Genomic DNA, 23,755 nt, shown 5'->3' on the forward strand with positions numbered 1-23,755 from the left:
CATGCTGGATACCAGACTGGGATACCGAAGGACTGACCTTGAAAATCTGGGTGTGACAGACAGGACGTGACAAGACTCTGGATGATCAGTTGTGACGTGACGTGACTCTGGATGATCAACTGTGACGTGACGTGACTCTGGATGATCAGCTGTGACGTGACGTGACTCCGGATGATCAGCTGTGACGTGACGTGACTCCGGATGATCAGCTGTGACGTGACGTGACTCTGGATGATCAGCTGTGACGTGACGTGACTCTGGATGATCAGCTGTGACGTGACGTGACTCCGGATGATCAGCTGTGACGTGACGTGACTCTGGATGATCAGCTGTGACGTGACGTGACTCTGGATGATCAGCTGAGACGTGACTCTGGATGATCAGCTGAGAGGTGACGAGACTCTGGAAGGTCAGCTGAGACGTGACGAGTCTCTGGAAGATCAACTGTGACTTGACTTGGCTCATGAAGATCAGTTGTGACTTGACTTGATTCATGAGTATCAACTGTGACTTGACTTGACTCATGAAGATCAACCGTGACTTGACTAGACTCATGAAGATCAACTGTGACTTGATTCATGAAGATCAGCGGTGTCTTGGCTTGACTCAGGATTGGCAGCTGTGACATAACGGGGCACTGTTGTGTCCACCCCACCATTTTGCGATCAGGTGCCGCTGTCGCCGCCATTTTGTGAGTGTGCTCTAGAGTGTCCGCCATTGCACGAGTGAGTGCAGTGTCGCATTCCTCCGTGACACCCACAGTGAACGCTGAACCAACAGTCCACAAAACATAATCCAAAAAACTACTCAGTGACGAACGAGGGCCCTTTTGAACCACTCTTGACTTTAAAGGCTGGTTAAGACCATTACAGAAAAAGTCTATTAACATACAGTCAGGTAATTCTGAGCCATTTGCCAAAGTCAAATATTCCACAATGTAAACCTCGAGTGATTGTGTGCCATGCTTGAGCGCTAGAAGCAGAATTTTGATGTTCATACCTGGCCGATGTTCCTTGGTGAAGCCGCTGGATCCTTGTTTGGCCGAGTATTCTGTTATGACGCAAACGAGACGTGAGACGTGCAGATCCATTTGCAAGCTTTATTCGAAGACGTGGTCACAAAAGGCAAGAGTCAAACAATGGCAAACAGGTATAACACAGGCAAGACAATGAGTAATCCTAGGGCTAGCGTGGGTCTACGATCAGCGAACAATATCCAGAGGGCTTGACATGAGGGGCAATCCAATAACACGAGCAATAGTCCAGGCGAGGTGTAAACAGAGTCTGAAACAGCAGGCAAAGGGTTAATCCAAGATACACAAGCAGAAGATCAGGAAGCAGACAACAAGGCAACACGGAATTACTAGACTAGACTAGAACTGGGACTGGAAACTAGGACTGGCTCCATAGTGTAGCTATCGCTAGAAGAGAGATATACACTAAACAATACTAGGCAGTGAGAGAGAGGAAGTCCATGACTTATGTAGGGTGTGTGATTGGTTACAGCTGTGGGTGAAATCAGTGCAATGGATGATGGGAAATGTAGTCCAGGGTATAGTGAAACAGTATGTGCAGTGCGAGAGTCAAAATTATGGAAGGGGGACCTCTGGTGGTAATCAGACGGAAGGTCACGGACCGGATTCGTGACCGATTCACTGCTGCTCCACATGAACTCCATCTCTGCATCTTCTCTGAGTTTGAGTTGCTTTAATGTGCATTTGGAAATGCAATGTGCCAGTCATCTTCACCGAGTTGTAATAAGAATCAATGGCTATAATAATAATAATAATAACAATAATAATATGCATGTAAATGTGGAAATATATATATATATATATATATTTCCACATTTGTGTATGTGTGTATGTATACGTACATACATTATATATATATATATATATATACATGGGTGACATTTGACCTCACCACACTCTCACCCATCACAGCAGAACGTGATGGAGGGTTCATTACTGGCTGCACATCCATCTCTGCCTCAGGAATTCCTTCTGCTCCCTAGGCTTCACCAGACCCCTGAGGGACAAACGGGGCAATGCCCCAAGGTGCTTGCCTACTACTAACCTGTGGGGTTTTTGGCACCAAGACAAACAAGTCCACCTCATCTAACTCCTCTTCCTGAGGCTGCACAGGTTCCACTAATGGAATGTCCTGCAAGATGGTGGAGGTGTTCCTACCAATCTGAGGTTTCAGCAAGGATCGGTGCACATGCTTTAGCTTACCAAGATATGTGGTGGGGGCAATAGTATACACCACACCCCCTTCCTTTGGTGCCTTTAAGATCTGGTACACCACTGAGCTCCACAGGTCATGGATTTTATGTCGACCTCTCACGCTATAGTCGTGGAGATATACCAACTGACCCTCCTTCAGTGGTGATTCTCGTACCTCCAGATCATGCTTAGCCTTTCGGCGACCTGCCACGGCCCTCAATCGCTCACGAGCGCCCTCAAAAGCCACCTGCAACCGATCTTGATGCTCTAAGACCCATCTATGAACACTACCTGCCAGTGGCTCTTCGACTCTACCAAGCAGGAAGTCAACTGGAAGTCTGGGCTCCTGCCCAAACATAAAAACATATGGGCATTCCCCCGTAGCTTGGTGGAGAGTAGTGTTATAGGCAAAAAGTACCTGGGGGACACAAGATGGCCATTCCCCCTTCTTTGACACAGGCAAGGTGTGCAAAAGAATGTGCAAAGTTCGGCTGAAACGTTCGGACTGGCCTTTTCCAGCAGGATGATACGGGGTAATGCACGACTTTTCAACTCCATATAAACAACACAGCTGCTGAATGAGAGCTGACTCAAAGTTACGGCCTTTGTCCGAATGGATACGACCAGGCACCCCAAATTTACAAAACCATTCAACCACCAGAACCTGGGCTACCGTCTCAGCTCGTTGGTCTCTATTGGGTACAGCCAGGGTGTATTTGGTGAAAATGTCAGTTATGACCAACACATTCTCCAGACCAGAACTCTAGGGCTCCAACACAGTGAAATCCAAGGCCACAATCTCATTTGGCCGTGCAGTCAACAGATGTCCCATGAAGCTAACAGGGGCGGGCTGAACACCCTTAGCACACTGACAACTCTCACATTCCCGGCACCAGTGGGCAATTTCCGAGGACATTCCCGGCCAATAACACCACAGCCACACCAGCTGGGTGGTGCACTCTACCCCGTGTGTCCATGCTGTTGGTGCAGTTGCGTCAATACCTCCGACTTCATGACCGCCGGCAATAGCACTTGGAGGACCTCTTCTCCACCTTCCGGGCGAAACACCCGATGATACAAGATGGCGGCGCGGTCAGAAGCAGTGGCTTCTCCGGGTCCAAAAGACGGTGCTTTTATGTCTTTTAATGTCGTCTGTTCGTCTCCAAACAATGTCAATTTACTGCTAATTCATCGGGAGATCACTCCGGGATGCATCTATGATCGCCAAAGACTTTTGGATAGCGACAACACATACAAACACAAACTCTCGCCGGCGGCTACTTAGAAGCTGCGAGGCCTTTGTTTACTGCTGGAGCCGGACCTTGAGACCACGGCCTCGCCTACTGACGCTACCCGCACAAGGCGGCGTCGCAAGCGGTGTGAGAGAGGACAGAAGCGCGGTAAGCGCGGAGGTATACGAGCTAGGCTAAGGGTTAACCCCACAAGACCGGCTCTTCCAACACTCATGCTCTCAAACGTTCGCTCTCTGGAAAACAAACTGGACTTAATTCAACTCAGTCGGTCTACACAGCATGAGGCAAGGGATTGTTGTGTGTCTGTTTTCACTGAAACATTGCTAAACGACAACATCCTGGACTCTGCCATTCAGCTGCACGGGCTAACCTGCTACCGAGCGGACAGCGATTCATCACTGTCTGGTAAGACTCGCGGGGGTGGCTTGTGTGTGTATATCAACAAAAAATGGTGTAACAATGCTGTGGTAGTGACAAAACACTGTTCATCGCTGGTGGAGTTTATGGTTGTGAAGTGTCGACCGTTCTATCTGCTGCAGGAGTTCACGGCCATTGTTATTGTCGCGGTCTACATTCCCCCGTGTGCAAATGCTAAGGACGCGTTCGTGAACTGTACAGCGCCATCAGCGAACAACAAACAAATAACCTCGACGGCTTTTTCATCATAGCCGGTGACTTCAACCACGCAAACTTAAAGACAGTTTTGCCAAAATTCTACCAACATGTGAACTTTGCAACAAGGGGAAATAACACACTGGACTTTGTTTACACAACAGAAAAGAACGCATACAAAGCCGAACCCTGCCCCCACCTCGGGTACTCGGACCAGATCTCTGTTATGCTAATCCCAGCATACAGACCACTTCTCAAACTTGCCAAACCGGTTCTAAAGCAGATCACGGTATGGCCAGAAAATGGTACCTCAGCACTGCAGGACTGCTTCCAGGACACAGACTGGAACATGTTCAAAGATGCGGCCACCTACAACAACCACACAGACCTGCAGGAGTACACTGAAACTGTGACTGCTTACATCCAAAAGTGCACTGATGATGTGACAGTCACCAAGACCATCACCACACGTGCCAACCAGAAGCCATGGATGACAGCAGAGATTCGTGGGCTGCTAAAGACCAGATATGAAGTTTTCAGATCAGGAGATAAAGCAGCCCTCAAAACAGCAAGAGCCAATCTGTCCTGCAGCATCAAAAATGCAAAACGGTCATATGCTCAAAAAAATCAACAATCACTTCACAGACAGCAGAGACACACGGAGTCTGTGGCAAGCCATTCAGACCATCACAGACTACAAGCCCCTGCCACATGCCTGTGATGATGACACATCCCTCCCAGATACACTCAACCACTTTTATTCACGGTTTGAAATGCAGAATGCCACACCTGTACAAAAACTGCCCACACCTCCCAACGACCAGGCGCTCTGTCTGTCTCCAGCCGACGTAAGGAAGACCCTATCTAGGATCAACCCACGCAAGGCTGCGGGTCCTGACAACATACCTGGCCGTGTACTGAAAGACTGTGCTGTACAGCTGACAGATGTCCTAACAGATATCTTCAACACCTCGCTGAGCCAGGCAGTTGTCTCCACATGTCTCAAATCCACAACAATCATACCGGTACCAAAGAAATCACCTGTGTCCTGTCTAAATGACTACCGTCCCATAGCACTGACTCCAATCATGATGAAGTGCTTTGAGAGGTTAGTCATGCACAACATCAAAACCAGCCTCCCCAACACACTCGATCTGCTCCAATTTGCATACCGTCCAAACCGCTCTACGGATGATGCAATTTTCTCCACCCTCCACCTGGCTCTTACCCACCTAGAAAACAAAGACTCTTATGTTAGAATGCTGTTCATTGACTTCAGCTTAGCATTCAACACAATGATCCCACAACAGCTCATAAATAAACTACACCTGCTGGGCCTTAACACCTCCCTCTGTAATTGGATTCTGGACTTTCTAACCGGAAGACCTCAGTCAGTCCGTGTCGGCCACAACACCTCAAGCACTACCACACTGAGCACAGGTGCCCCACAAGGCTGTGTGCTCAGCCCGCTGCTCTTCACTCTGCTGACCCACGACTGCACTGCCAAGTCCAGCTCCAACCACATCATCAAGTTTGCTGATGACACAACTGTGGTAGGTCTCATCAGCAACAACGATGAAATGCACTACAGAGAGGAAGTGGCACAGCTGGCGGAATGGTGTTGGCACTAACAACCTGTCCCTCAATGTGAGTAAGACAAAGGAGGTTGTGATGGACTTCAGAAGAAACTCCGGTGATCACCCCCCACTGACCATCGACAACTCGCCTGTGGAGAGAGTCAGCAGCACTAAATTCCTGGGGGTGCACATCACAGAGGATCTCACCTGGACCACCAACACCACGTCACTCTCCAAGAAGGCACAACAGCGCCTACACTTTCTCCGCCGGCTGAAAAGAGCAAGTCTCCCTCCACCCATCCTCACCACTTTCTACAGGGGCACCATTGAGAGTGTGCTGACCAGCTGCATCACTGTCTGGTACGGGAACTGTACTGCAGCAGACCGCAAGACCCTTCAGCGGACTGTGAACACAGCTGCAAGGATCATCGGTGCCCCTCTCCCCTCCATCCTGGACATTTTCCTCACACGATGCTCCAGCAAAGCCAACAGTATCGTGAAGGACTCCACACACCCCTCCCACAGTCTATTCCAGCTCCTACCATCAGGAAGACTGTACCGGAGCATCAGAGCCCGCTCTGCCAGACTGCTCAACAGCTTCTTCCCCCAGGCTGTGAGAGCCCTGAACTAAAATCACCCCGCCCCTCTCTGAAAACCCATACAAACCCCCTACCTCCTGAAACATGGACCATCTGAAATTTGTGGAACTTTTTCTTTTTTGTGCAATCGAAGTGTGCTACACACAGGTGAGTGGGCCTGTACAAACCACCTGTAGTAGCACACTCTCCTCCACTTTTCACACACTGCTGTGAGTATACAAATCCCACAAAAACACTCAGTAATATATGTATGTTTACATGTTCATGCACTACAAATCATCCTGCACTGTTCCACAGCCAGCTGCTGACTCACAATGTTTCTCTTCACACATGTACAGTATTTATCTGAAGCATTCGTATAGTTTGTATTTTGTAGTTTATGTATAGGTAAAATTTTTATTATATATATAGTATATTTATAGTCAAAATGTATCAGTAGGATAGTTTTAGTAGGTTTATATTGTTTTACTTCATTGTTGTATGCTTGTATTTATGTAGCACCATGGTCCTGTGAGGCACGACATTTCATTCCACTGTATGCTCCCGCATGAAGCGGAATGACAATAAAGCTCAACTTGACTTGACTTGACTTGATAAAGCACCCCCTCGTTCTCCACCAGGCGATCCCACTGCCGAAACAAAATTACAGCAGACCTGGAAAGTTTCTTACGCTCCTCAGAGCTGGGCAGCGATTTCCACCTCCAAAACACCGATAGCGCACCGATAACTGAATCAGCCTGCTGCCGAGCACACATATCGCTAGTGGAATAACAAGGAAATTATACAATTTGGTTTACCTGAGTCACCAATCCACCTTGGCTGACTTGACGCAACGCAACTGGAACAGCCGCACCTGGGCACAAATCCTGAACTTCTACCACAGGGAGGTTTTGGCGTGACAAGGCATCAGCATTGCGGTTACTCTTCCCTGATCTATATTTAAGCTCAAAGGCTGCCAACTGGGCAGCCCAGTGCTGTTCCATGGCACCTAACTTGGTTGAGGTCAGGTAGCTAAGAGGGTTGTTATCGGTAAAAACTACACACTTATGCCCAGCAGGTACTCCCGGAAGTTATCAGTTATGGCCCACTTGAGCGCAAGAAACTCAAGTTTTTATGGAAATGTAGTTAGATGTATTGCGCTCAGTGGGCCTAAGACCTCGGCTCCCATAAGCTATGGGACACACCTTACCTTGTTGCTCTTGTGAGAGGACCGCCCCTAGCCCAATGACTGGCGTCCACCTCTAAGATAAAGGGAAGTGAAAAGTCGGCATAGCTGTGGTTAGTCTACCCTTTAGCTCTTCAAAGCTACTCTGACACTCAGTAGACCAAGTTTGCGCAAACTCCTTGGACCCATACTTTAATCGCTTCGGGGTCGCTATCTCCGCCACCAGCCTGTGCAGGGGGGCAGCTAACCTCGCAAACCCCTCCACAAAGCGTCAGTAGTAGCTAGCAAACCCCAAAAATGACAGCAACCCTGCAACACTGGTTGGCCGAGGCCACTGTGAAACTGCCTCAATCTTACCTGGGTCTGTAGAGACCCCTTCCGATGAGATCACATGACCCAAGTGCTGCACTTCATGTTTGAAGTCGGCACACTTGAACAACTTGGCCTTCAAACCTTCCCTGAGTAACCAGCTTAAGACAACCTCCATCCGAGCTAAGTGTTGGTCAACTGAAGAGGAAAACACAACAATGTCATCCAGGTACAAGAGAAGAGACTGGCACTGTTGGTCCCCAAACAACCGTTCCATTAATCGTTGGAAGGTGCCGGGGGCGTTGCAAAGCCCGAACGGCATCCTAGTCCATTCAAAGAGCCCGAAAGGAGAACAAAAAGCAGTCTTGGATCTATCGGCCTCGCTAACAGGGACCTGATTGTACCCGCTGGCAAGGTCCATGGTAGAAAACCAACGTGCCCCTGCCAGCGAGTCCAATGTCTCCTCAATACAGAGTAGAGGGAAGGCATCCTTTCTGGTCTTAGAATTTAAGTGACGGTAGTCTACACATATGTGCAGGCTATCGTCATTCTTCTTGACCAGGACGATAGGCGAAGCATAAGGACTGCAGCTCTCTCTAATTACCTGGGCCTCAAGCAGTTGGTTAATGTGTGCCTTCACTACCTCCTACTCGGAAAGAGGAATATGCCTATACCGCTGCTGCACAGGGACTTCATCTATCAAGGGGTTATCATGGGCAATGAGATTAGTGCATCCCAAATCCCCATTGTGTATGGAAAACACAGGCGAATACTTGTCCAGTAGCGCCCTCACTTTACCTTGTTCTTCCCATGACAATACAGACAAATCAATCGCCCTGATATGTTCTTGTACAGACGGAGAAGCCTGCACCACTTGTGTACTCACCCTAGCTGAAACCAACTGTTCTGGGCAAACTCCATGCACTCGTCCATGCAGCCATGCCTGGACATAGCGGGGAGAGCAGCAAATCAAACCCCCCTGGGGTAACAGTACAGATCCAGTAATCATGCATCCATAAAAATAATTCACAGTTTAACATGAGTTGTAGAAAACCTCCAGATATATAGAGGATGATTGCTATGTACTCAAACACCTCAACAGATATAGATTTAAATAAATAAATCTCGGCTAGAAGGAGTTGGGGATGGAGGAGGGAGTTAGAAGTGGCGTGCAGCCAAGCAATAGAAGAGAAGCTGAATGAATAGGATTTAAATAGACCGCTGTTATACGCGTTGAAACCGGATTGGTACACGTCAGGAACAGCTGATCGTCAGCTGATGCGAGCTTGACTGAGGTGGCCTGCCTGAACTAACGCAATGCTCAATTTATAAAGTATATATATATATATATACAGTGGTGTGAAAAAGTATTGGCCCCCTTCCTGATTTTTTTGCATGTTTGTCACACTTTAATGTTTCAGATCATCAAACAAATTTAAATATTAATCAAAGATAACACAAGTAAACACAATGCAGTTTTTAAATTAAGTTTTTTATTATGAAGGGAAAACAAAATCCAAACCCACATGGCCCTGTGTGAAAAAATGCTTGCCCCCTACATCTAATAACTGGTTGTGCCACCCTTTGCAGCAACAACTACAATCAAGTGTTTGCGATAACTGGCAATGAGTCTTTGACATGGCTGTGGAGGAATTTTGGCCCACTCTTCTTTGCAGAATTGTTTTAATTCAGCCACATTGGAGGGTTTTCGAGCATGAATGGACTGTTTAAGGTCATGCCACAGCATTTCAATTGGATTTAAGTCCAGACTTTGATTTGGCCACTCCAAAACCTTAATTTTGTTTTTCTTGAGACATTCAGAGGTGGACTTCCTGCTGTGTTTGGTATCATTGTCCTGCTGCATAACCCAAGTGCACTTGAGCTTGAGATCACAAACTGATGGCCGGACATTCTCCTTCAGGATTTTCTGATAGAGTGCAAAATTCATGGTTCCATCAATTATGGCAAGTCATCCAGGTTCTGAAGCTGCAAAGAAGCCTCAGACCATCACACTACCACCACCATGTGTGACTGTTGGTATGATGTTCTTTTTATGAAATACTGTGTTGGTTTTACGCCAGATGTAACGGGACACACACCTTCCAAAAAGTTCAACTTTTGTCGCATCAGTCTACATAATATTTGCCCAAAAGTCTTGGGGATAATCAAGATATTTTTTGGCAAATGTGAGACGAGCCTTTGTGTTCTTTTTGGTCAGCAATGGCTTTTGCGTTGGAACTCTCCCATGGATGCTGTTTTTGCCCAGTCTCTTTCTTATTATTGAATCATGAACCCTGACCTTAAAGGAACACTCCACTTTTTTTGGAAATAGGCTCATTCTCCAACTCCCCCAGAGTTAATAAGTTGAGTTTTACCGTTTTGGAATCCATTCAGCCGATCTCTGGGTCTGGCGATAGCACTTTTAGCATAGCTTAGCATAGATCATTGAATCGATTAGACCAGTAGCATCGCGTTCAAAATGACCAAGAGTTTCGATATTTGTCCTATTTAAAACTTGACCCTTCTGTAGTTATAGCGTGTAGTAAGACAGGCGGAAAATGAAAAGTTGCGATTTTCTAGGCCGATTTGGCTAGGAACTATACTCTCATTCCGGTAATAATCAAGGAACTTTGCTGCCGTACCATGGCGCAGCAGGCACAGTGATACGCGGCGCCTGAAAGCAGTCCCCAGCCATATTATAAGTAGTTACCCAGCTGGGGACTACTTTCAGGCGCCACGTATCACTGCGCCTGCTGCGCCATGGTACGGCAGCAAAGTTCCTTGATTATTACGCCGGAATGAGAGTATAGTTCCTAATCATATTAGCCTAGAAAATTGCAACTTTTCATTTTCCGCCGGTCTTAGTACACGATATAACTACAGAAGAGTCAAGTTTTAAATACGACAAATATCGAAACTCTTTGGTCATTTTTGAACGCGATGCTACTGGTCTAATCGGATTCAATGATCTATCCTAAGCTATGCTAAAAGTGCTATCGCCAGACCCGGAGATCGGCTGAATGGATTCAAAAACGGTAAAACTCAATTTATTAACTCTGGGGGAGTTGGAGAATGAGCCTATTTCCCAAAAAAGTGGAGTGTTCCTTTAATTGAGGCAAGTGAGGCCTGCAGTTCTTTAGATGTTGTTCTGGGTTCTTTTATTACCTCCTGGATGAGTCGTCTTTGTGCTCTTGGAGTAATTTTGGTAGGCCAGCCACTCCTGGGAAGGTTCACCACTGTTCCAAGTTTTCTCCATTTGTGGATAATGGCTCTGACCATGGTTTGCTGGAGTCCCAAAGCCTTAGAAATGGCTTTATAACCTTTCCAGAATTATACATGTAAATTATTTTGTTTCTCATCTGTTTATGAATTTCTTAAGATCGCGGAATGATGTGTTGCTCTTTAAACATGCTTCACTTTGTCAGAAAGGTTTTATTTAAGTGATTTCTTCAGTCAACATGTCTGGCAGTAATAAGGCCTGAGTCTGGCTAGTGAAATTTAACTCAGCTTTCTAAAATAATATGGTTAATCACAGTTCTTTCATGATTTAATAGGAGGGGGCAAGCACTTTTTCACACAGGGCCATGTGGGTTTGGATTTTGTTTTCCCTTCATAATAAAAAACTTCATTTAAAAACTGTGTATAGTGTTTACTTGTGTTGTCTTTGATTAATATTTACATTTGTTTGATGATCTGAAACATTAAAGTGTGACATACATGCAAAAAATTAAAAAAATCAGGAAGGGGGCCAACACTTTTTCACACCACTGTATATATGTATGCATATATATATATATATATATATATATATATGTATGTGTGTGTGTGTGTGTGTGTGCTGGTCATATAATTAGAATATCATCAAAAAGTTGATTTATTTCACTAATTCCATTCAAAAAGTGAAACTTGTATATTATATTCATTCATTACACACAGACTGATATATTTCAAATGTTTATTTCTTTTAATTTTGATGATTATAACTGACAACTAAGGAAAATCCCAAATTCATTATCTCAGAAAATTTGAGTATTACTTAAGACAAATACAAAGAAAGGATTTTTAGAAATCTTGGCCAACTGAAAAGTATGAACATGAAAAGTATGAGCATGTACAGCACTCAATACTTAGTTGGGGTTCCTTTTGCCTGAATTACTGCAGCAATGCGGCGTGGCATGGAGTCGATCAGTCTGTGGCACTGCTCAGGTGTTATGAGAGCCCAGGTTGCTCTGATAGTGGCCTTCAGCTCTTCTGCATTGTTGGGTCTGGCATATCGCATCTTCCTCTTCTCAATACCCCATAGATTTTCTATGGGGTTAAGGTCAGGCAAGTTTGCTGGCCAATTAAGAACAGGGATACCATGGTCCTTAAACCAGATACTGGTTGCTTTGGCACTGTGTGCAGGTGCCAAGTCATGTTGGAAAATTAAATCTGCATCTCCATAAAGTTGGTCAGCAGCAGGAAGCATGAAGTGCTCTAAAACTTCCTGGTATACAGCTGCGTTGACCTTGGACCTCAGAAAACACAGTGGACCAACACCAGCAGATGACATGGCACCCCAAACCATCACTTACTGTGGAAACTTTACACTGGACCTCAAGCAACGTGGATTGTGTGCCTCTCCTCTCTTCCTCCAGACTCTGGGACCCTGATTTCCAAAGGAAATGCAAAATTTACTTTCACCAGAGAACATAACTTTGGACCACTCAGCAGCAGTCCAGTCCTTTTTGTCTTTAGCCCAGGCGAGACGCTTCTGACGCTGTCTGTTGTTCAAGAATGGCTTGACACAAGGAATGCAACAGCTGAAACCCATGTCTTGCATACGTCTGTGCATAGTGGTTCTTGATGCACTGACTCCAGCTGCAGTCCACTCTTTGTGAATCTCCCCCACATTATTGAATGGCTTTTGTTTCACAATCCTCTCCAGGGTGCGGTTATCCCTATTGCTTGTACACTTTTTTCTATCACATATTTTCCTTCCCTTTGCCTCTCTATTAATGTGCTTGGACACAGAGCTCTGTGAACAGCCAGCCTCTTTTGCAATGACCTTTTGTGTCTTGCCCTCCTTGTGCAATGTGTCAATGGTCGTCTTTTGGACAACTGTCAAGTCAGCAGTCTTCCCCATGATTGTGTAGCCTACAGAACTAGACTGAGAGACCATTTAAAGGCCTTTGCAGGTGTTTTGAGTTAATTAGCTGATTAGAGTGTGGCACCAGGTGTCTTCAATATTGAACCTTTTCACAATATTCTAATTTTCTGAGATACTGAATTTGAGATTTTCCTTAGTTGGCAGTTATAATCATCAAAATTAAAATAAATAAACATTTGAAATATATCAGTCTGTGTGTAATGAATGAATATAATATACAAGTTTCACTTTTTGAATGGAATTAGTGAAATAAATCAACTTTTGATGATATTCTAATTATATGACCAGCACCTGTATATATATATATATATATATATATATATATATATATATATATATATATATATATATGTGTGTGTGTGTGTGTGTGTGTATGTGTATATGTTTATGTGTCACGGTGTGTCATGCTGGAAGCACAACGGAGTATATAAATATATCAGTCTTTAATGACGAAACACAGGGATAATCAAACATAAAACAGGTAGTAAACTCACGAACATAACTAGTAGACCCTACACTGGAACACATAGCAAACAAAAACTAAATACACAGGATAATTAACAAACACAGGTGCAAAGAATCGTAATTTAAATAAACGAGGAATAATCAATTACATTAACAAGAAAAGGAACATGACCAAATAAGGAAACAGGAACAGAAATGGTGCAAAACAAGTCAAAACAAATCAAAAACCTTGACATTAACCCCCCCTCCCCTCCCCAGAAGGCCCTGCCCTGGAGGCTGGAACCTGACGGAGACACAGGAAGCCTCCAGAGAGGATCCAGGAGCTCAGGGGACCATGGCGCGAAAGGCAGTCCAAGGAGCCATGGTGGATCAGGGAGCACAGAGGGCCATGGCGGGGCAGACAATTCAGAGAGCCATGGCAGATCAGGGAGCTCGGGTAGCCATGGCAGTCCTGAGAGCCATGGCGGAAAAAGGAGCTTGGGGAGCCATGGTGGGCCCCTCTGGCCAGAGCTGTATAGCCCCCCAAAAAAAATACTTGGGGAGAATCTCGAGTCTAGAGGCCCTCTCTGGGCTGGATTCAGGGACTGGAGCCCTCTCAGAGCTGGATGCAGGGACTGGAGCCCTCTGTGGGCCGGATGCGGGGACTGGAGCCCTATCTAGGCTTAACTGGGGATCAAGAGCCCTCCCTGGGCTTAGCGCAGGAACAGGATGGCGCTCTGGAGGAGCGGACACTTGAGGGCGCTCCGGGGCTGGAGCCGACACTGGAGCGAGCTCTGGGGCTAGAGCTGACACGGGAGCGAAGCTGAGTTGAGACGCGACGAGACACTGGACGAACAGCTGAGACGTGACGTGACTCTGGACGAACAGCCGAGATGCGATGTGACTCTGGACGAACAGCTGAGACCTGACGTGACTCTGGACGAACAGCTGAGACATGACGTGACTCTGGACAATCAACTGCGACTTGACTTGATTCACGAATGGCCGGCAGACTAGAGTTAGCAGCGGCTGACGGGCTTGAATGAGCCATGGCCAGAGGGCTTGAATGATGAACGGCCGGCAGGCTTGAGCGAGCGGTGGCCCGCGAACTTGAGTGAGCCGCGGCCGGCTGGCTTGACATTGCAGCGGCTAGTGGGCTTGACTGCAGAGTGGAGGAAAAACCAGGAAAACAAAAAACTTTCAAAAATGGAAAAACAGAAACAAGGAGAAAGGGTGCCGCTTACTTTTGTGGTCGGATCTTCTATCACGGTGAGTCATGTTGGAAGCATGAGGGAGAATGCATGATTCGAGAAGTATATAAATATATCAGTTTTTAATGACGAAACACAGGGATAATCCAACATAGAACAGGTAGTAAACTCACGAACATAACTAGTAGACCCGATACTGGAACACATAGCAAACAAGAACTAAATACACAGGATAATTAACAAACACAGGTGCAAAGAATCGTAATTAAACTAAACGAGGAATAATCAATTACATTAACAAGAAAAGAAACATGACCAAATAAGGAAACATGAACAGAAATAGGGGCAAAACAAGACAAAACGGGTCCAAAACCCTGACAATATATACAGTGCCCTCCAAAAGTATTGGAACAGTGAAGACAAAATTATTCTGTTGGCTGTGGAGTCAAGACATTTGCAAATATGATACAAAACTACAGAATGTCACATTTTATTATTAGCCGTTTCAACACATACATGTTTTACCAAATAAAAAGAACAGTAATTTTAGAGTTCATCCCACTCATTGATGTGAGCATAAGTATTGGGACAGTTGACCATAAGGCAGATATAAAAGATTAAAAGCTATTATTTAGTTGCAGATCCCTTGCGCACTATCACAGCAGTGAGTCTGTGACCCATAGGCATCACCAGACTCTTGGTCTCATCCTTTGAAATACTTTTCCCAGCCTTTAATACAGCCAATTCCAATTGTTTATTGTTTTGGGGAGTTTTTGCCTTTACTCTCCTCTTCAGCTGGTGAAATTCATGTTCAATCGGATTTAAATCTGGAGATTGACTTGGGCAATCTGAGACTTTCCATTTCTTTGCCCTTATAAATTCCTTGACTGAACTGGCAGGGTGTTTTGGGTCATTGTCCTGATGCAATATGAATCACTTCCCAATGAATCTGGTGGCATTTTCTTGAATATTGGTAGGCAAGATGGTTTTGTACCCTTCCAAATTCATTCTGCTACTGTCATCATACATTAAGTCATCAGTAAAGTTGAGAGGGCCTGTTCCAGAGACAGCCATGCATGCCCATGCCATGACACCACCTCCACCATGCTTTACAGAGGAGGCTGTATGCTTGGGATCATTGCAGTTCCCTTTTTTTTCTCCACATTTTTGCTTTCCCATCACTTCGATAAAGGTTCACCTTGTCTCATCGGTCCATAAACACAGTTCCAAAACTCTTCTGGCTCACCTTTGTGCTTTTTTGCAAACTCTAATCTTGCCTTTCTATTTTTGGAGCTGGTCAGAGATTTGTATCTTGCTGTGTAGCATCTGTAATTCTGTGTCAAAGTCTCCTGAGGACAGTGGATTGTCAGAGCATCACCCCAGCTTTCTGGAAGTTGTTGGTGATTTTACAGACAAATATTTTAGGGTTCATTTTCACAGCTTTTATGATTTGTCTGTCATCAACTACTGTTGTTTTCTCAGCCGATCAGGTAGTTGTTGGTTGCTGGTGTCGCTGGTGGTGTCCAGACTCTTGATTTATCCATGCCATTTGTTTTTGCTATAGCTCTAATTGACTTCCTCTTTTCTTTTAGCATCCAAATTGCTTGCTTTTCTCTCAAAGTCAGCTCCCTCATCTTCATCCTGGTTTGTATGTGTCATCACTGAATGCAAGATTCAGAATGCAGAAGCTGGATATAACAGTTATATAGAATGGGTATAACTGATACGACACATTCCCTGCTTTTAATGTCTGAAGAAATAATGCAATAGGACACAGCTGATCACTTACAAAGACCTGTGAGACAACTGTTCCAATACTTATGCTCACATCAGATAGGGGGATGAAACTCTAAAAGTGCTGAACTTCTTAGCTGGTAAAACATCTATGTGTTGAATCACCCAGTAAAAAAATGTGACATTCTGTAATTTTGTCTCATATTCATCTTTTAATCATATTCGTAAATGTCTTGACTACACAGCCAACAGAGCAATTTTGTCTTTACTGTTCCAATACTTTTGGAGGGCATTGTTTATATATATATATATATATATTGTGTAGCCCTACAAACCCGGAATTTTCTTTTAAAATTTTCTTAAATATACCACAAATAATGATCTTTTTTCTTTTTATTTTTTTTCTCTCTCTCCCTGAATCATGCATCCCTAGGAAAGCAGTCCTAGTCAATATATCACTGAAACATATGCTAAAACAACTTTTAGCATTTTCATGTGAAAGCCAGAAGGCAATACAATGAAAGGGATGAGAGTTAAAGACATAGGGTGACAAATCAGCTTGAATTAAGAACCAATCAGTTGAGAAATGGTGGAAGCAGACACGCACACACACACACACACACCTGCAGCATTGCTCTCCTTTCCTCCGCTCGATACACTCGGATGGTAGCTGGAGAGTGCTAATGAATTTAGCCCATGCTCCTTTCACCACCTCCTGACCTGTTAATGGACTCCCACGGGCCGGTCCATCACTGTGAACTCTTGCTTCAGACATCCCATCTGAAAATAGAGGAAAAGAGTCACTTCTAAACGCCACTACAGTTCTTGGCAACCTGAGGAAAAAAAAAACACACACACACACACAGCATCTGTCCCCCTCCTTCATTCCCGGTCAGCTAAACACTGCAAGCGCTTTAATTAATAAGAAGCCAATAACTGTGGAACAAAGCCTACTGTCTCTGGTGCTTTGGAAACAATGCAAGCTTGTCAGTGAACAGGGATGGCGGCTGTTTATTGGAAATTTTTGTGATGACCAGGCATTGACTCCTGAAATGTTAATTACTTACACCGTCTAAGTTTTTTTATTTCCTTAATTAAGGACCAAGACATCCTTGTTCTGGCTATTAATATTAGTGGCAGCACATTAAAAATGGCTGTTTCACATAGTCAGTATCCTGATCTATACTGAACTGCATAACACTAGTTTTGTCTTGACTAGTTATCCAGCTGACCACCAGATTGGACAGATAGGAGACTAGTTAGATTCACAAAATCACGTCTTCTCTCTCTCTCTCTCTCTCTCTCTCTCTCTCTCTCTCTCTGAGACAATATATGCTGTATTTTTAAGTTTTGGAGTTTTGTCATTATTAAACATATTGTTATGTCATTGTGCAATCATTATTTGTATTTGATTGATTTGCAAATTGTTTCTTGTAAATAAACTTCTTGGAAACAATTATTTTTTTGTTTTTTTCAAAGCAGAGCTTGGTTTGTTTCACAGGAAAAATGTCAATTGTTGCCCTCTTACTGTCACATGTCGGCCTATCTGAGTTCCTGTTTTCCTTATATGGTTTGGTTCCGTTTCTCATTTGTTAATTATCATTCATTGTCCCCACCTGATTTGAATTATGTTGTTTGATCTTTTGTTCCCATTCATATATAAGTCCTCAGTTCTCCCCTTGTATTTTGTCCAATCTTAAGTTATTAAATGAGTTGACGCTGTTTCGTTCTCCTGTCCTTCATTTATATTTGTTCTACAACCACGCACCCGTGACACTTACAGAAAACATTTGGACTTTCACATAAATCTGAATATATAGTTATAATTCTGAATATATAAATGTAAATCTGAATATAGTTATAAGTCTGAATATGTAGAAGTAAATCTGAATATATACTTAGAAATCTGAATATATAAATGTAAATCTGAATATATAGAAGTAAATCAGAATATATAGTTATAATTCAGAATATATAGAAAGAAATCTTAATATATAGTTATAATTCTGAATATATAAATAAATTGTTAATATATAGAAGTAAATCTGAATATATAGTTATAGTTATAATTTTGAATATATAAATATCAATCAAATCAAATCAAATCTGAAAATCAGTGTCAATATCAAGCCCTATTAATTTTTCATACAAATGTAGAGTGATTGTTATAAACTGTACAAAACTGTCTCATAGGTTGTTTATATACAGGAAAATAGTAAGAATCTATTTCCTAGATTAGAAAATTGAATATGCTATTGTTTTCATTTCTAATCAAGATTTTCCTCATTTGCTTGTAGATTAAATCTAATTTCGCTTGTAAGGACTCTAGCTGTTGTACATACTATTGAAACAATCAATAACTCTAGCTTCCTTCCAGGTGTGCATTCTGGGCTACTACATCTGTGACACTTGCTCTAATGTATCAAAGGCCATTCAGAGCACTGAGCAGCTTATCTAACTTCTATATATTCAGAATTATAACTATATATTCAGATTTACATTTATATATTCAGAATTATAACTATATATTCAGACTTACTTCTATATATTCAGATTTACTTCTATATATTCAGACTTATAACTATACATTCAGATTTACTTCTATATGTTCACAATTTACATTTATATATTCACACTTATAACTATATATTCAGATTTACTTTTATATATTCAGACTTATAAGTATATATTCAGATTTACTTATATTCAGATGTATATATTCAGATTTCTACGTATATATTCAGATTTAATTATATATATTCAGACATAATATATTCAGACTTAAGTATATATTAACAATTTACATTTATATATTCAGATTTACATCTATATATTCAGATTTTTATATAATTATTTATTTTAAATGCAATTGTTCTTCTTATTTTTTGTTGTATAACAGTTGAGAAAGCCATTGCAAATTTTGTTTTAACCCTTTCTTATGCGCCTCTAGTTTTGGCAAGCGGATGGTCAAATAGCAAGGCTGAAGTCTTAAATCTTTCTAATGACACACACAGTTTGTCAAGATTAAATAAGAATGCCATGGCAATAACATGCAGTGAATGTAAACAACAAAAATCTATGGGCCACCAGTGATCTTTACATGGTTAAGAGGTTAATGAATGTTAAGTGTGAGGTGAGATTTCTGTTCCAAAATGCTCATATAGATTAAACATCTATTTACCAACTGCTGAATTAAATGCGTACTATTTGCACACAACAAAAGAAAATTGAAAACCTTTGTTCCCATTTGTTTCCTGTAAAACACACTGCATTGTTTTACTGCGATCTCACCCTCAAACTCGCTTTGTCCAAACTTAGTCACTCAAGTCTGTGGGAAGTAGAGCAGTTTTCTTTAACCCTTGAATCAAATAGATTATAAATCAGTAAAGGGTTCACTGGTTAAATCTCTGATCTGAACTGTCAATCCAACAGCCGAACAGGGATGGCACCATTCATCAGCCTTACCTAATGACCCTCGTCACCCACCGCACTTCAAAACAAACACATTTACTGTTAGCTTAAGCATGAAGGGATTACTGAAGCAAATTATAGATGCTGCTCAGCAGTCAGGTGGAAATGTTACATAGGGACAGAAAGACATGGCAGGAAGAAGACAAAGAATAGCAAAAGATGCTTTTGAACCGTACGGACCTCAAACAAAAACTAAGCTCTGTTCTCAAATTGCACATTCAGTCATAAAAGTTATGAAGTGAAAAAGTTAACAAGGGTCACAATGTAAAAATTGCTTTAGAATGAGATCGGTAACCTTAAAAGTCCTGAAAAAATTATTATTATGTGTATTTTGTAAGAATGAATGAATGAATGAATGAATGAATGAATGAATGAAATGATGGATGGATGGGAAAAAAAATGTAGGTTGAAGATCTAAAATTTCTGAATAAGATTTGAGAAAAGGTTTTGTTTTGCAACACATTTCATTCAGTAACCCTCATGCTATTTCAAACTTGTAAGCTATTATTATTATTTATTATTATTATTATTATTATTATTTTATTTTATTTTTTGTGGAACACAAAAGGACGAAACTTAATGAATGCTCATGCATCTCTTCTGTCAGTTTAAGAAAAAAAAAAGTTAGCGAAACTTTGTAAAGAGTAACTACGTCTACGCTCCTGCTCACATATGCATTCCTATAGACTAGTGGTTCTCAAACCTGTCCTGGAGTATCCTCAGCCCTGTACATTTTATATGTCTCCCTCATCTATCACACCTGATTCAACTCATCAGTTCATTAGTGGAGACTGCAAGACCTGAAGTGGGTGTGTCAGATATAGGGAGACATACAAAATGTGCAGTGCTGGGGGTATTTCATGGAGAGGTTTGAAGACCACTGCTATAGACTGAACATATAAAATGTACGTGCATGGTGTCACCATTTTTGAAAATTTGCATTTTTGTAGATTCCACAGTGACAATAATGATATCAATTTCAAAAACGTTGAAACCTGTTTCCAAATTGATTGCATTTTCAGGCTCCCAAAATGCTGTTTTTATGTAAATGAATGGCCAAAAATGGCTGAAAAGTTTTCAGTTTTTAGTTGAAAAGAGTGTTGTGTAAACAGCTCCATATTAAAGTTGTGTTTCATGGTAAAAAATAATAGCATACGGTTTGGAATGACATGAGGGTGAGTAAATAATGAAACCATTCCTTTAATGTAATCATGTGCTGGGTCTACTATCAGAACTAGGACAGCTTCATAACCAGATGGGATCTCATGAATTCTCATATCTGTATGATCTGAATAATTCTGCTGATTCCAACATACCCAAACTGTCTGAGGGATACAGCACATGAGCACAGCCTGCATGAGTCTATGCAAAACATAAGCATGCATTATGCTAATGCATGACAAACACACATGGACACAAGCAAACAAATCTTGGTTTCATAAGCTTACCAAATTAGTAGTCAAATTATTTAGAAAAGCCAGTAAGTATAGTGAATGTTTTGTCTGGAAATGTGAGTACGCAAGTGTTATGGAAAGTAGTCTGGCAGTCACAGAAGGCATGAAGTTTTATCTTTGAACATAAGTAAAACCAGTGCACTGCATGTGTTTGAGCAAGATGAAAATATATTTTCTGTTTCCAGATTCTTTGCAAACTTTGTTTCCCATTTATACTACCTCAGCACAGAGATGTATATCCCTGTAGTCTTTACATTCACCTCTGTCACACAGTGAGACAAGTGTATTTATCTATCTATCTATATTGGTTTGTTAATTGTGACCATTGGAAATTCCGGGGGAAAAAAGCACTAAAACACCATAAAATGTCCATACAACTTGCACTGTTTTTCAGGTCTTCTGAAATGATATATTTGTATGAAGCATAGACCAAATGTCATTATTTACTCATAATATTTCATCCCCCAGATCTCAAATCAAACATGGCATAGGTTAAAAATCATTACATTTGGTGTTTCTGTCTCTATGACCCAAGAACCTGGAATATTTGGAAAATCAATAGATGGACATCCAACCTGTGCCACAGACACCATATTTTATTTAAATGTGAACCTATTCCTCACACATATCTATCATGTGGCTTCCAAAGATTTTGAATATAACACACAAGTCCAACCGAGTTTACATGAGTCCGGTGAAATTTCTGCAAAATAATATGATGTCACCTATTGCGTATTTCACAACACTTTCAAAGTAAAAGTTTAAATGGCTCTAAAAGCATCTTTACTTTTAACCAAAACAGATGACTGTAAATCTGAAAAATAAAAAAAAATATATAACATTGGTTGTATCACGGCAGTTCGAAGATTTAATGTCCAGTGAATGGCACTAAACCAGGGATGGTGAACTCCGGTCCTGAAGAGCCACAGCCTTGCAGAGTTCAGCTCCAACCCTAATTAAAATTCAACTGCCTGTAGCTTTCTAGTAACCCTTCAGACCTTGATTAGCTTGTTCAGGTGTGTTTGATTAGGGTTGAAGCTAGGGGTGTCGACGTTAACGCATTAACACATACGATTAATCAAAAAATACGTTAATATTTTTTTAACACAAATTAATCCTTTGATAAGATTTGACCCCGACTTCTTGCCTTCATCGCAGCGTGGAAGGTTATCTATCATTGTGTGATGAGGGTACAGCGAACCAGTGTTGCCAGGGTAGCGGCACAAGTGGGCTATTTTGAAAATACAGTCACGGGAAAAATTACAGAGCCATGGGTTGCGGTTTTTTGGACTACTTTTATAATGTACCACGGCCGCCCAATGTGTATTATAGACAAATAAAAATTAAAATAGATCCTTTTACTAATGTGTATTATACTTGGAATGTATACCTGGCAACTTAAGAACGGAGAGGCGGTTGTAACATCACAAACAACGTGAGTTTCAGCCAGAGCATACATACATGTTAAGGCTTTTACACAGCAGAAATAAACATGACAACAGCCACTATATATTATATAAGATAATAAACACACGATTAAGATAGGATATTTGTATGTGATTTTCTTGAGTTGAATGTGTACATCTGAAATGCTCATTTGTGCAGTGATATAAAAGGCTATAAATAGCATATTTTAACAACAGTAAACGACCAAATTCCACATGTGATCGTAAAAGGAAGTTATTACAAACACTTGATGGTGGTTTGAAGTGAGTTCTGAGTAAAAGTGTACTATTAATCTCATAAATTGTCTTATGAAGCATGATGCTAATGTTAGCTCTAATGCACCCGCAGAACAGGTCCAATTCTTCTTCATAATGCATTTTGTCATAATAATTCATGTAAGGTCGCAAGAAAATGTTTTGTTGTATTTATTTAGAAATACTTTTGATAATAGTTGGGTAAATGTATACTGGGATTGAAGTGATGTGGCTTGGTGAACGTTTTATTGCCAGTTAAAAGCTGATAATGGCTGAATAAAAACAAAGGAATAATAAGGATTATGTCTCATACCTGGCGGAAGTGTCATGCATTTCTTTATTTCAACACATTTACCTGTAGCGCGGTGACGTCAGGTATCTACATCACGTATATGTTTACCTCGCATGCGCAAAGTGACGTATGGTATGTCTATGACATGCATGCACATTGCGTGTGTAATTTGCATTACGTGGTGACGGTAGGTGTTTTCGCGTCGTGCGTGACGTAACACGTCATAAAAACGCATGCGCATACATAACAGAATACTCTAATAAAATGTAAAAGTATTAAGAACGCTAAGGTGGAAAAAAAATAAAACAATAAAATGTAATACAGCACATATCCATGATTTTAACCATGTCTCATCTCAGGTAAAATGATACGGAATTACAGAGTTTATTCTGTAATATCTGTGTAGTATTTTATTTACAATTTATTAACATTCTGTTGCACTTTACTTCACTGTGTATATTGTAATATTAACCTTTAACAGCACCTTATATATTTCTTATTAGGCTAGTCAACATTACAAAAGATAACATCAGTTGTCAGCTCTAGTGGTGCAGATGG

This window comes from Onychostoma macrolepis, chromosome 18 (genome assembly GCF_012432095.1).
Source record: "Onychostoma macrolepis isolate SWU-2019 chromosome 18, ASM1243209v1, whole genome shotgun sequence".
In the NCBI taxonomy this organism is placed as follows: domain Eukaryota; kingdom Metazoa; phylum Chordata; class Actinopteri; order Cypriniformes; family Cyprinidae; genus Onychostoma; species Onychostoma macrolepis.